Source organism: Ochotona curzoniae, unplaced genomic scaffold (genome assembly GCF_017591425.1).
Source record: "Ochotona curzoniae isolate NIBS_2020 unplaced genomic scaffold, NIBS_Ocur_1.0 contig_64, whole genome shotgun sequence".
Taxonomy (NCBI): Eukaryota; Metazoa; Chordata; class Mammalia; order Lagomorpha; family Ochotonidae; genus Ochotona; species Ochotona curzoniae.
The window spans coordinates 47,494,174-47,507,475 of NW_024466502.1; the positions used below are offsets into that span (position 1 = coordinate 47,494,174).

Sequence of the window (13,302 nt, forward strand, 5' to 3'; positions counted from 1 at the left end):
AGGAATTTCCCTCCCTTGTGGCTCCTCACTTACATCCAGCTTCCCTCAAAGTAGGAAGGCTATTTAGCCAAAATGGCAAGCACTACCACTGTATTATCATCGCCTCCAGTTTGTGGATGGAGGAACAGACTTAGGGCAGATAGCTCAGTTGCCCAACTAGCAGAGCTGGTCATTGGTAGGGCCAGGTAGAGCCCAAGTCAGTGTGTCTGCAAAGTCCACGTTGTTGTGCAATTGGCTGCACTGCCCTCTGTAAAGCAGTCCAGCTCTATTTCATAGCCCACGCACTAGTCGGGGCTCCCATCATCTCGTTTGCATTACTGCCTCCTACCTGCTCTCCCTGCTTTGTGCCTCCCCCACCTCAGTTCATCTCTATTCTGTTGCTAAGATCATATTTTTCAAAGACCATCTACATCTTGCCGCCAGCCCTCTTGTTCAAAAATCTGTGACTCACTCCTTCGAGAGCCTGCCCTGACTAATACCATTCCACACTGATCACTCCCTCAGTCATTCGTCACTTGCTGCTGTGCCATCACAGAGGTCTAATTTATATTACACTATCTAACACTTATTAATAGCCTCAGGCTGTTGCCTCCATGTCTCACTTCACCAAGGTCACAGAACCTGTTTTCTCCACGTTGGCCACTCTAATGCTAAATAATTGCACCTAACACCGTGTGCACTCCATCATTGAATCCCAGCCTCCTACAGAAAATTTGCATTACTCTCACCATTATTTGTAGGGACCTTCATGTGCTCAATGCATTACTGACCTCCCTAAAATTGCCTAGTTCTCTGGCTGCTGCATACTATGAGCTACCTAGAATAAATGTATCTAAAAACTGTGGGTCATGGGAGCCAGCACTGTGGCTTGGCTGGTTGATCTACCTGCAGGCACTGGCATCCCATATGGGCACTGGTTTGTGTCCTGGCTCCTCCACTTCACATCCAGATCCCTGCTTGTAGCCTGGGAAAGCAGCAAAGAACAGCTCAAGTTCTTGAGACCCTGTACCCAACATGGGAGACCCAGAAGAGGTTCCTGGCTTCAGATTAGCTCAGCTCTGGTCATTGTGACAATTTCGGGAGTGAACCAGGGGTTCACTTTTTTCTAAATGTTGAATTTTTTAATCTCTCTCTTTGTAATATTCTATTATTACTATTACTATTTATTCTCAGATTCAGTAAATTGAGGAAAATGAGTGTGTTATACTTTTCTCAGAGTTGTTGAGGCCAGAGTGAATCACATTTAATGCATGTTCTTTCCCCTTTCTGGTTAGGGCTAATAAATAAACACAGAGTATAGCATGCCATACTTCACTTTCCTAGTCAAGTTACCAGGTTGAGCCTCATCTAGGAAAGGCTCCGGCTGATTCCCATCTTTATTTGGCAGATGGTCTCATTAGCAGCTAATAATAGTGGACTTCATACTTGCCAATATCTTTAGATCCCTTAAATTCAGACCAAATATCCCAAGACCAGAGAGACTCAGCCAGTTCACCTCCCATCCTGACACATAGCACAGCAAAAGGCTCACTAATACGGGAAATAGATTCCTGAGAAACAGGGTCATTTCTATACCTATAAAGATGGAGAACAGCTTTTGGAATTGGCTTACTGGCAAGGTTTGAAGCATCATCATAAAATTACACCAGATCGTTGTAGACCAATTGTTAAAGATGATTCTGATGCTCAGAAGGCATAGACCATGCTGATGAGGTTTCAGACAAAAATAAAGATTCTCTTTGGAACTGGACTAATGGCCATGGCAAAGAGCCTGGCTGTGTAGTGATGGACTAGTTTGCCTGGTGGAGGAAATTTCCAGGCAGTAACACTCCATCTACAGCATCGATGTTGTTGGCAGCGGCTAGTCAGTCTTGCAGTGAAAATCAGGAGCATAAGAGAAATATTTGGAACATTCACAGTGGACTTGAGAGGCAAGGAAGAACAAGCTTATTCTGGGACAGGAAAGAGAGGTGGAGAAATCACTTGCTAAAGAGATTAGCATAAGCTGAAGTGTAGCCTCGTGATAATATGCGAAAACAAACAAAGAAAACAGCAAAAGATCTCAAAGGCATTTCTGAGATCTTTGAAGCTGCCCTTCCCATCATGGGTCCCCTAAGTTTAGGAGCACAAAATGATTTCAAGAAATTTCAGGGCATTTTCTAAGAGCTTGCATAAACACCCCAGGGATGCAGTTGTGATTGACTCTAGCAGGTCCAGAAGGGGCTTGAGCTGCTGGCAGACATTGGCAGTGCCCACATGGTGCTGTTTTTCCAGGGGTATAGGATGCAAGAGTTGGAAGTTTGTGGTGGCTTCTATGGAGATGTAAAAGGAAAATTTGGGGAACCAGGCCGAATCATACTGCATGGCTGGAACCCCTGTGTGGACCCCCTGAGGGAGCAACACCTATTGAAGTTGTGGGAGTGAAGCCAGTGGGTAGAATCCAGGAAAGGAAGGCAACCAGCAACATGCTACTGCTACTTGACAAAGCAGCAGACATCTGCATGTAGCCCTGGAGGGCCACTGTGTGGCCCAAGAACATCAGAGCCAGGGAGGCATGGAGGACTACACCTAGATTTCAAAGGCTGTCTCAGACAACCTGGGGGTCCAACCTGTTCCAGGAGCAGATCCAGCGCAGGGCCCTCACTGTGGCAATGCCAAATGGAAATGTGAGAGTGGAGCTGCTGTCACCACCATGGCCACGTCCAGCACTACAGGGACAAGGTTCCAACCTGTAAGAAAGATAAGAAAAGCCCCTGTCACAGTGTGCCAAGATGCTAGTCCAGGAGCTTTAGGATTAAATGTGTGCTCTACCAATTTTCAATCTTGCTTTGATCTGCTTAATCCTTTCAGTTCGCTTGTTCTCTCCTTTTGAAATGAAAATGTATTCCCTTTATGACTGTTCCACCATTATATCTTGAAAGTACATAACTTGTTTTTCATTTCCCAGGGGTTCAGAGCTCAGGGAGTTTGCCTTGAGTCACAGCTAAGGCTTTCAACTTTATACTTTTGAATCACTGTTGGGCTGAGCTAAGACTGTGGAGCCATTGGGAACAGAATTATGTGTGTGAAGGATGCAGGTTTCAGGGAGCTGGGGATAGAATACTTTCAGGATATAATACTTGAACAGGATTCACTTGAACTCACATGCACATTAAACCCCAAGGTCATATGTTAGTGGAACCAAGAGAATGAAAACAACCCAATTATGGTGGTCAGACATGGAGCCTAGTGAGAGATCTTTGATTATTGTGGGTAATGCCTTGGAAGGAAGGTTTTATGACAGGGGTGGTTGTGAGAGATGAGTCTGGTCAAGTTGCTCTTTATTTTTTTTAAAAAAGATTTATTTATTTTTATTGCAAAGTCAGATATACAGAAAGGAGGAGAGAGAAAGACCTTTCATCCGATAATTCACTCCCCAAGTGAGCGCAATGGCCGGTGCTATGCCGGTCCAAAGCCAGGAGCCAGGAGCTCTTCCAGGTCTCCCAAGTGGGTGCATGGTCCCAAGGCTTTGGGCCATCCTCGACTGTTTTTCCAGGCCACAAGCAGGGAGCTGGATGGGAAGTGGTGCTGTTGAGATTAGAACCGGTGCCCATATGGGATCCCACTGCATTCAAGGGAAGGACTTTTGCTGCTAGCCTACCACGCTGGGCCCTGCGCTTTCTGTTTATTGGCTTTTTGTCATAGCTGTCTATCAATTGCCATCCTTCAGCTCTGCCAGTCAGCTGAACAAACATGGCTCACTTGACATTGATTTGTGAATATCTTATACTGTGAACTTTGTCTTCATAAATAGCTTGCCTCAGGTATTTAGTTAGAGTAACAAAATGTTGACTATAGTGAATATCCTCCAGTCTAAGCAGTAAAGCCTTGGTGTTTTTCAGAATTATTAGGTGAGGGAGGATTATGTCTAATTAGAAAGAAGCCCAGGACTCTGTTGTAATAGTTTGGTAAAAAGATGCTCTCCCTGGTACTGATATGGAAAAGGAACCACAGAAACCTAAAATCTAAAACCTATTGCATTCAATTTTATACTTCAAAGGGAACTAATCAGATGATAAAGACATACACGGAACTAAGGGAATTGCAAAAAAAGGACCAATGACCTCACCAGAGTTGGATTAACTGACTGCTGCTCTTCCCTTCATTATTTGAAAAATTAAATAAAATAACTTAAAACTAAAATCAATCTGTGTAACCTGTGTTGTGGTACAACACGTTAAGCTGCTGCGTACAAGGCCAGCATCTTGTTTAACTACTGGTTTGAGTCCTGGCTGCTCTACTTCTTATACAGCTTGTTGCTAATGTACCTGGAAAGGCATTGGAAGTGCTTGGGCCCCTTACAACCAAACAGGACACCTGGATGGGGTTCCAGGTTCCTGACTTTGGCCTGGCCCAGTCCCAGCTATCACTGCTGCCATTTGGGCAGTAAACCAGAAGATGAAGACTCTCTCTCTCTCTCTTTTTCCTTTTTTCTTAACACTATAAAATATGTATTGAGGATGCTTTTTAAAATTAATCTTTTTAAAAAGCTTTTAAATAAATGAATCTTTATAAATAAATAAAATCATTCTACTTTCAGGAGATAAGGAGTGGGACATAGGATTGTAGGAGGAACCAGATAATGAGCATAGATTCTATTCTAGAGACATTAACAGCTCCTGAATACTTTAGGCTTTGTTAGGTGGTAACACGATCTGATGAAAGTCTTGAATTACCATAGCAACAATGAGATGAATGATATGGAGAGAGAGATTGGGGACAGTAGGAAACTAGGTCATATTTTCACTTCCTTTGTCAATTCCACTAAGGGGTGCCATGACTAGCTCTTTATTGTACCAACCCAAAAGAGAACCAACTTTTTCAAAATGCTTAATCTGGAGTAAGCATTTGGCCTTGGCATTTAAAAAATTAACTTATTTGAAAGGCAGAGCATGAGCATTAGTGATGAGAGATGCAGAGACAGTGAGAGATTGAAATATTCCATCCACTATGTTTACTCCTGAAGACTTGGTCAGGCTGAAGCCAGGAGCCAAGATTCCATTTAGTTCTTAAACAACTTAAGGATGGCAAGGGCCCAACCACTGAGATAATCTTCTTCTTCCTTCCCAGGCACACAACAGGAAGCTGGATCAGAAGCAGAGCAGCCAGGACTAGAATAGGCACTTCAGCATGGGATATCAATGCCAGGAGTGGTGGCTTAACTCACTGTGTCACAAAGCCAATCCCAACCAACATAGTTTCCAAAGTCTTCAATAGCAGATGTACTTTTTCGATCAAATGCCCTTGTACTTGGGATTTGCTTTTTTCCGGATATTCTTCTTTTTTTAAGATTTATTTATTTTTATTGGAAAGTCAGATAGATATACAGAGAGAAGGAGAGACAGAGAGGAAGATCTTCTATTCAATGATCACTCCCAAAATGGCCACAAAAGCTAAAGCTGAGCTGAACCAAAGCCAGGAGCCAGGAGCTTCTTCTGGGTCTCCCACACGGGTGCAGAGTCCCAAGGTTTTGGGCCATCCTGAACTGCTTTCCCAGGCCACAAGTGGGGAGATGGATGGGTAGTGGGGCTGCCAGGACATGAACCGGAGACCATATGAGATCCTGACGCGTGCAAGGTGAGGACTTCAGCCACTACGCTGCCACACCCATCCCTTTCCCGGATCTTCTGAGGAACACACTTCATCACCCAAAATTCTTGCCCCCTCTTACTTCAGCTCAGTTAAGAGCAAGCCTTGTGGTGAAATGAAAGCTATAAGGAAAGAAAAAGCAAAGAAGGAACAAAAACACATGAAACTCCCTTCCTTCCTCCACCCTCTCTCCCCGCCTCGCTTTTTTTTTCTAACTCACTATTTCATTCTAAGTTTGTTTCCCTAAGGTTGGTTCCTACTGCCACTTCATTCTGCCCTGCGCTAGTAATTCTATCGCAAGCATTTCAGGAGAAAAGTGTGATTTTGTGTAGGGGCTTGAGTTGCAGCTTGAAATGCCTGCATCCGACAAGAGAATGCCTGGTTGGGAGTCCTGGCTTCTCTGCTTGCAACCCAGCTTCCTTCTAACATGCACTCTGGCAGGCAGCAAATGGTGGCCAAGAACTGGGTCCCTGCTACCCATTTGGGGGAGCTAGATGCAGTTTCAGGCTTCTGGCTTTGGCATGGACCAGTCCCAGTTGCTGTAAATAGCTGGGAAAGTGATCCAGCAGGTGGAAGATATTTTTCTATCTTTCAAATAAAGCCAAAATAAATATATAACATTTCTAAAAGTTTCAGGAGAATTTGTTTTCCCCTGAAATTTAGGTAAATCAACTCTTCTTCATTGTTGATAGAAACGCAATATGGCACCATCATTTTGGAAGATGGTTTGGCAGTTTTTTTTTTTTTTTTTTAACAAACATAGTCTTAGAGCACAATAGAGTAATCATTTTGCTTGGTATTTACCACAATGTGTTGAAAACTTATGTTCACAGACATCCCTGCATAGGAATACTAATTACCACTTTATTAATGTTGCCAAAACTTGGATGCAACTAACATATCTTTTAGTAGGAGAACGGATAAATAAACTGGAAAGCACCCAGACAATGGAATGTTATCAAGCACTAAAAAGAAATGAATTATCAAATTAGAGAAAGGTGTGGGCGAAACCTCGATGCCTATTACTAAGTGGAAGAAGCCAGTCTGAACCACAGATTGCAACCCTGTGACATCGTGGAAATGGCAAAGCAACAAAGACCAAAAATAAAAGATAGAAACAAAAACGCAGTGGCTGCCAGAGCTATGGGGGAGAGGAGTGGGTAGGTGGAGTACTGGATTTTTTTAGGCCAGTGAAACCACTCTCTGAGGTACTGCAATGGGAGATGCATGTCATTACACATTTGTCCAAACTCACAGAATGCATGGCACAGAGAGTAGGCCCTGATGTGAACAGTGGCTGTTGAGTGGTAATGATGCATCAACCTAAGTCCACTGAAGTAGCATCATGGTGAACTTACATTGTCAGTTAGGGAGACTGTGCATATGCGGGAGGACAAGCATACTTGGCTTCTCTGTATTCCTGGTACAATTGTGCTATGAATCTAAAACAGCCGTAAAAACAAGATCCATTAAAAAGATAGATAGGGTCCGGTGCGGTGGCGCAAGTGGTTAAGTCCTCGCCTTGCACGCCCGGGATCCCATATGGGCGCCGGTTCTAATCCCGGCAGCCCCGCTTCCCTTCCAGCTCCCTGCCTGTGGCCTGGGAAAGCAGTTGAGGACGGCCCAAAGCTTTGGGACCCTGCACCCACGTGGGAGACCTGGAAGAGGCTCCTGGCTTCGGATCAGCATAGCATGGGCCATTGCGCTCACTTGGGGAGTGAATCATCGGACGGAAGATCTTCCTCTCTGTCTCTCCTCTCTGTATATCCGCCTTTCCAATAAAAAAAATAATAAAAATAAATCTTTTAAAAAAAAGATAGATAGATGGCAAGTAAGCAGATATGCGACGGTATACAGATGAACCTCAACTTAGCCCTTGTGTGTGTGATCAGTTAGCATACTCTTGCCTGGCTTTGGAGAGGACTGGGGGACGGTGGGGGAAGTGGAGTGAAAGACTGAGGCAAAAGCCTATAAAAAGGCTTCCAGTACCAGTGAGTAGAAAAGCTGGAGTTGCATTCTGTTACTTGGTGTGCCACAGAGGAGACACTGCTCTGATCAGAAACAGCAAGAAAGCCAGTGAGCTAGGCCAGAAAGAAAAGCAAACAAGAGATGTCTCATGGTTGAGGGGCCCTGCTTTCTGAATCCTGGGGTTTTGCAGGTGATGCCAGGCATGGAAGGAGACCTGCATTAACATCATTTGGAAATACCTTATTATGGTTTCGCAGGGGCTTGGCATTGATACAGAGTGGGCTATGCCACTGCTTGCCAAGCTGGCATCCCAGATCACCATCCCAGCTTGCTCTACTTCTGATCCAGCTCCTGGTTAATGCACCTTGGAAAGCAGTGGAGGATGGTTCAGGTATTTCCATGCAGGAGACCGGGATGGATCTTGTGACACAGGGCTTTAGTATACCACAGCTCACTTCTCGAGGCCATTTGGGGAGTGAGCCAGCAGATGGAAGAGCTCTGTCTCACATTCTATCTTTCAAATAAATATATCTTAGGGGGGAAGAAATTCACATTTTCAAGTCAAACTCCTCGAAAACTAAAACTAGTGATTTGCAAAAAGAGTCCAGGGATCTCCATTTCAAAAAGTTTCCAGGAGGCATTCTGGGACATAGTTAGCCTTAGGAGCTGCGAGACCTTGTTGCAGAGCGAGCACCACTGCCTGCTGCCAGGACAGAACTAGGGAAAGCATAAGACTAGGGAAAATCTGCTCCCCCTGTTATTCTGGAACAGCATTGCTCGTCACGGTAATCACATGCCCAGGGACCATCAGCTTTAAATCCCCCGGGATTTCGTGAGCTGACCTCAGAGTCACCAAAGTGTAGTTGAATCAGCAAGAAAATCCACTCCCATTCAAAACAATGACTTCTCTAAACAGCCGAGAACTGAAGGTGGAAAGCCTGTGTCAGTCTCTGCTCTCAGGTTCTGACCCCTGAAAAACCAGGACTTGGCTCTAAGACTGGGTGGCTTTTAGCTCACCACCCAGTCCTCAGTATTACATTTATGCCTTGCTTTGAGGGGAAGCTGTCATCTCCACGCCCTGCCTTCCATCCCCGCTCACTGTGGTTCCCTTCCAGCTCCTTCTGTCTGCCCTCTTCCCTCAGAATAACTAGGTGCAAACACTGGATTTGCTTTTTCAAGTGAAGATCTTAACATGATGCTTCACAACCTCTCCAAAAGACAAGTGCTGGAATTACCCTCAGGTTACCAGGGAAGAAGTGGGGTATTCGGTGCATTTCAGGCAGCTATAACAAAGCACCTCAGGCGGGGAGCTTCACAAAGTACAGATGGTCCTTTGGTTCATGATGCAAGCGGTTGGAGGTCCAAATGTCCTGGCACTGGCGTCCTGACAAGGGCCACCAGGTTATGTCCTGATATGGTAGAGAAGCATAAAGGAAAGCAGTCACACGAGGAACAGGCCAAGCACGCGAGAGTAGCCTCGCTTCATCACAATCAGCTCTCGTGGGAACTTTCTCACTCGTGAGACCAGTGAGACTTGATTATCTTCTACTAGACTCCACCTCTTAAAGGTTCCACTGCCTCTAAATGTTGTCAGACCAGGGCCAAAGCTGCTGGCACTTGAAACTAGGAGGGCATCCAATATATTAAAAGATTCATTATAGGAACAGCGTTAAGTGGTTCTTCTTTTACAGTTTGCTAGTCTAACACCTAAGATCCTATCCAGCCCTCTTGGCTCAAAACATCAGGCCCTACAGCTCCGGGACCCCACATTGCCTTCCTGAACTGTCACTACATCTGTGCTGTGCTCTGGAATTTGTCCCGATGAGGCAGCACACAGTGGTCTGGCAGCTGAGGTTCCTGGGACTCCCTGACTGCCTCTGTGGGGCTCAGAACAGTCTTCTCTGAGATATCGTTCCCTATGCCAGGGTGTCAGCAAATGCTCTCTGGATTCCCCTGTTCACTCCAGCCTGATAGTCTGCATTGAGGTGGCTGAGGATGTGCTGGAAGAAGGCATAGCATTTAGGGCCAGAAGGAGTTTTGTTGTGTTTTGTTTTTTAAATATATTTTAATTTTGAATTTTGAATTGTGTGGTACAATTTTGTGTAAGGCTGGGTTTCTCCCCCAAACTCCCACCCCCTGTCAGATTTTTCTCGTTTTGTTACAATAGTGTAGTCCTTCATAAGGAATCATAATTCTATCAGTCTCTTATTTAAGTGTACTCCGACATTGTTGGTACAGACAATGTCCGACAGTCCAGCATCCCATTGTCTACACATGTCCAACAGTTTCATTGGGATTCCATCTTTCATCTAGATGCAGGGATGCATGCAAAAGGAGTTTTAAACTCTGCTCTGAGCCTCTTTCCCTCAGTCTCATACTGTGCCCTTAATTAGCTTTCCAAAGGTAAAGAAGTTAGTTTAGCCCAATTACTAAGAATAATCCACCTGCTTCCTAGACATTCCATCCAGTCATACAGCTGCCGTCCACCACACTCACTCCAGGTTTCCAAGGTTAGTGGTTGTCTCAGCTGCAGCAGACCAACCCAGGTCTGTGAAAGCCTTTCTAGTTGGCACACAGACAAGCATTCTTTTAAGGCTATTCATTTTCAAATCTTCAACTTTTAGAGGTATCTTTTCCTAAAACCAATTTACTCAAGGGTGTGCTTTCATTTATATTGTTCTCCCATTTCATGACCATCACCCACTCCCAAAATTATTGGGATGTTTTGACTTGGGTAAGAACAAAATCCCTCCTGGGTAGCAATGATAGAAAAAGTACTAAAATATTGATTGGAGAGGGGAAATTTTGTGATTAATAAAGCAACTTAATCCATAGATCTTTCTAATCTTCCATGTCTTACGAGTATTTCTTTTCTTTCTACTTTCTTATTATTTAAATATATACATATATTTTAAATATTTATTTTATTTTTATTGGAAAGTCAGATATACAGAGAGGAGGAGAGACAGGGAGAAGGATCTTCTATCCAATGATTCACTCCCCAAGTGAGCGCAACGGCCGATACTATGCCGATCTGAAGCCAGGAGACTCTTCCAGGTCTCCCACGCAGGTGCAGGGTCCCAAAGCTTTGGGCCATCCTCGACTGTTTTTCCAGGCCACAAGCAGGGAGCTGGATGGGAAGTCGAGCTGCTGGGATTAGAATCGGCACCCATATGGGATCCCAGCGCATTTAAGGCGAGGACCTTTAGCCACTAGGCCACACTGCCAGGCCCATATTTTTTAAAATATATTTTAAAGAGTATTTATTTGAGGGCCTGGCATGATAGCATAGCAATTAAGGTCCTTGCCTTGAATGTGCCAGGATCCCATATGGGCGCTGCTTCTAATCCTGGTGGCCCTACTTTCCATGCAGCTTCATGCTTGTGGCCTGGGAAAGCAGTCAGAAGACAGCCTAAAGCTGGAAGAAGCTCCTGGCTCCTGGCTTCGGACGGGCTCGGCTCCAGCTGTTGCAATCACTTGGGGAGTAAACCATTGGATGGAAGATCTTCCTCTCTGTCTCTCCTCCTCTCTGTATATCTGTCTTTCCAATAAAAATAAATAAATCTTAAAAACAAGATAATTAAAAAAAGATTATTTATTTGAAAGGCAAAGGTACATAGAGAAGCAGAGAGGGAGAGAGAGTCTTTAAAATCAAAATAATAAAAAAAGAGAGATCCTCTATCCTCTGGTTCATGCCTCATATGGCCACAACGGCCAGCCACAGCTGGGCCAGACCAAAGTGAGAAGCCAAGGTCTACCAACAGACTTGGCACATCTTCCATTGCTCTTCCCAGGGCATGAGCAGGGAGTTGGATTAGAAGTGGAGCAGCTGGGACTCGAACTAGCATCCATAGGGGATGCCAGCACTGTAGGCAGCAGCTTCACGTATTATGCTACAGTGCTGGACCCTGTTTATGAGACTGGAAAAGAAGCAAGGTGGTTTTTGCTCCTCTGAGGTGATTCTGAATTTAAACATATGGCAAAGTAGAGAAGTAATGACTGTTCTTGTGTAATGGCTGACTCTTCCATGTATTAGATGTGGCAGAAGAGCACATGGTTCTAGAAGAAGCATAGTGGGAAAGGTAGTTTGGGGATCCAGAGAAAAATAAACTGAATGACTCCCCTCCATGACTTCCCTCATATATTTTATGTTTTTTTTTTTTAAACTATTCCTACTATTTATCACAAGAATGAGTCTGATGGGTTTTTTTTTTCTCTAGCAGGTTCGTAATCTAAACCTTATCAATTGCTCCTGGTGCCTTCAGGGGGATTCAATTGGCTATTGTCTCCCACAATAGCAAAGATTTTGAATGTCCTTCTACAGTACAGTAGTTAAAACCTACTTATCAAATCAGATAAAAAATTTGCTTATTTATGACCATGGCCTGCATTCTCATTTTCCTGCTTTTTTAAAATAAAAAGATTATAACAATTTGCACTTTTTATTAATAAAAACTAATTACATGCTAATCCCAGAGCAGCCCCTATACTTAAGGGATATGATTATCTTAATCAATTGCAGTATTTTTGATTCTTCTGTTTGATTCTTGTTTAACTGCTGTCAAAAGTTTAATGGCAGAGTTCAAAACACACATAACAATTGAAAGAATATCACAGCACATGTATTACTACTTTTTCTTTTTCACAAAAACATGTAACTCATGCTACCAATTATGTTACATCAAGTAATAAGAAAAGCATATTGGAGGGACAGCATTGGACATCACCTATGATGTCAGCATTCCATATGGATGTTGGGTTGTGTCCCAGTTGCAGCACATCTGATCTGGCTCCCTGCTAAGGCCTGGGAAAACATTAGGAGATGACACAAGTGTTTTTGAGCCCCTGCCACCCCAGTGGGAGACCCAGATGAATCTCTTGGCCCCTGGCTTCAGCCTAGCTCTTCCCTGGCTGTTATAGTCAGCTAATGGATCAGCAGATGGAGGATTTCTCCCTCTCTTTAATTCTGACTTTCAAATTAAGTAAGTAAATAAAAAGCAAAGCATATTGGCTTACTACTTTTCACAAAATATTAAGAATTTATAAATTAGTCATATCTACATCATTGAAATTTTACATTTAATATTCTATTTTAAATTGTTATGATATTTCTAAAAGTGCATATTAATATTTGCTTGAACTGAAGACTGTAGTCTGATTTCTGGCATCAAATAAGTCTGATTTTCCTGATATCATATTCTTGATGACAGGCAACGAGCTGGAATTTTTCCATAAAAATCTGCAGATCTAACATTTGGAAAAAATATACAAAAACATGTAATTAGATCAAACATTCTATTTATAAATACGTATATCTATTGTGGGGCCTCAACTTGCACGCACTGGGATCTCATATGGGTACTAGTTCTAAGACCAGCTGCTCCACTTCTCATCCAGCTCTCAGCTTATGGCCTGGAAAAGCAGTTGAGGATGGCTCAAGGCTTTGGGACCCTGCACCCACGTGAGAGACCCAGAAGAAGCTCCTGGCTTTGGACCAGCTTAGTTTCAACCATTGTGGGCACTTGGGGAATTAACCAGTGGACAGAAGACTTCTCTCTCTGTCTCTCCTTCTCTCTGTAAATTTGCCTTTCCAAAATAAATAAATAAATATTAAAAAAAATATTGTGGGTCTAGAGTTGTGCCCAGTAGGTTCAGCCACCCTCTGCATTCCATATTCTTTTTTTTTTAGCATTTTTTTAAAGATTT

General features: G+C 43.6%; 1 long non-coding RNA gene across 1 annotated transcript in view; it reads right to left on the reverse strand.

Annotated features, from left to right (window-relative positions):
• Positions 1 to 13,302, reverse strand: part of LOC121163722 — a 96,178-nt gene that overhangs the window by 79,856 nt on the left and 3,020 nt on the right. The window contains exon 2 of the long non-coding RNA XR_005884948.1: positions 2,610 to 2,729. This is a non-coding gene — a long non-coding RNA (uncharacterized LOC121163722). The remainder of the gene's footprint in view (positions 1 to 2,609; positions 2,730 to 13,302) is intronic.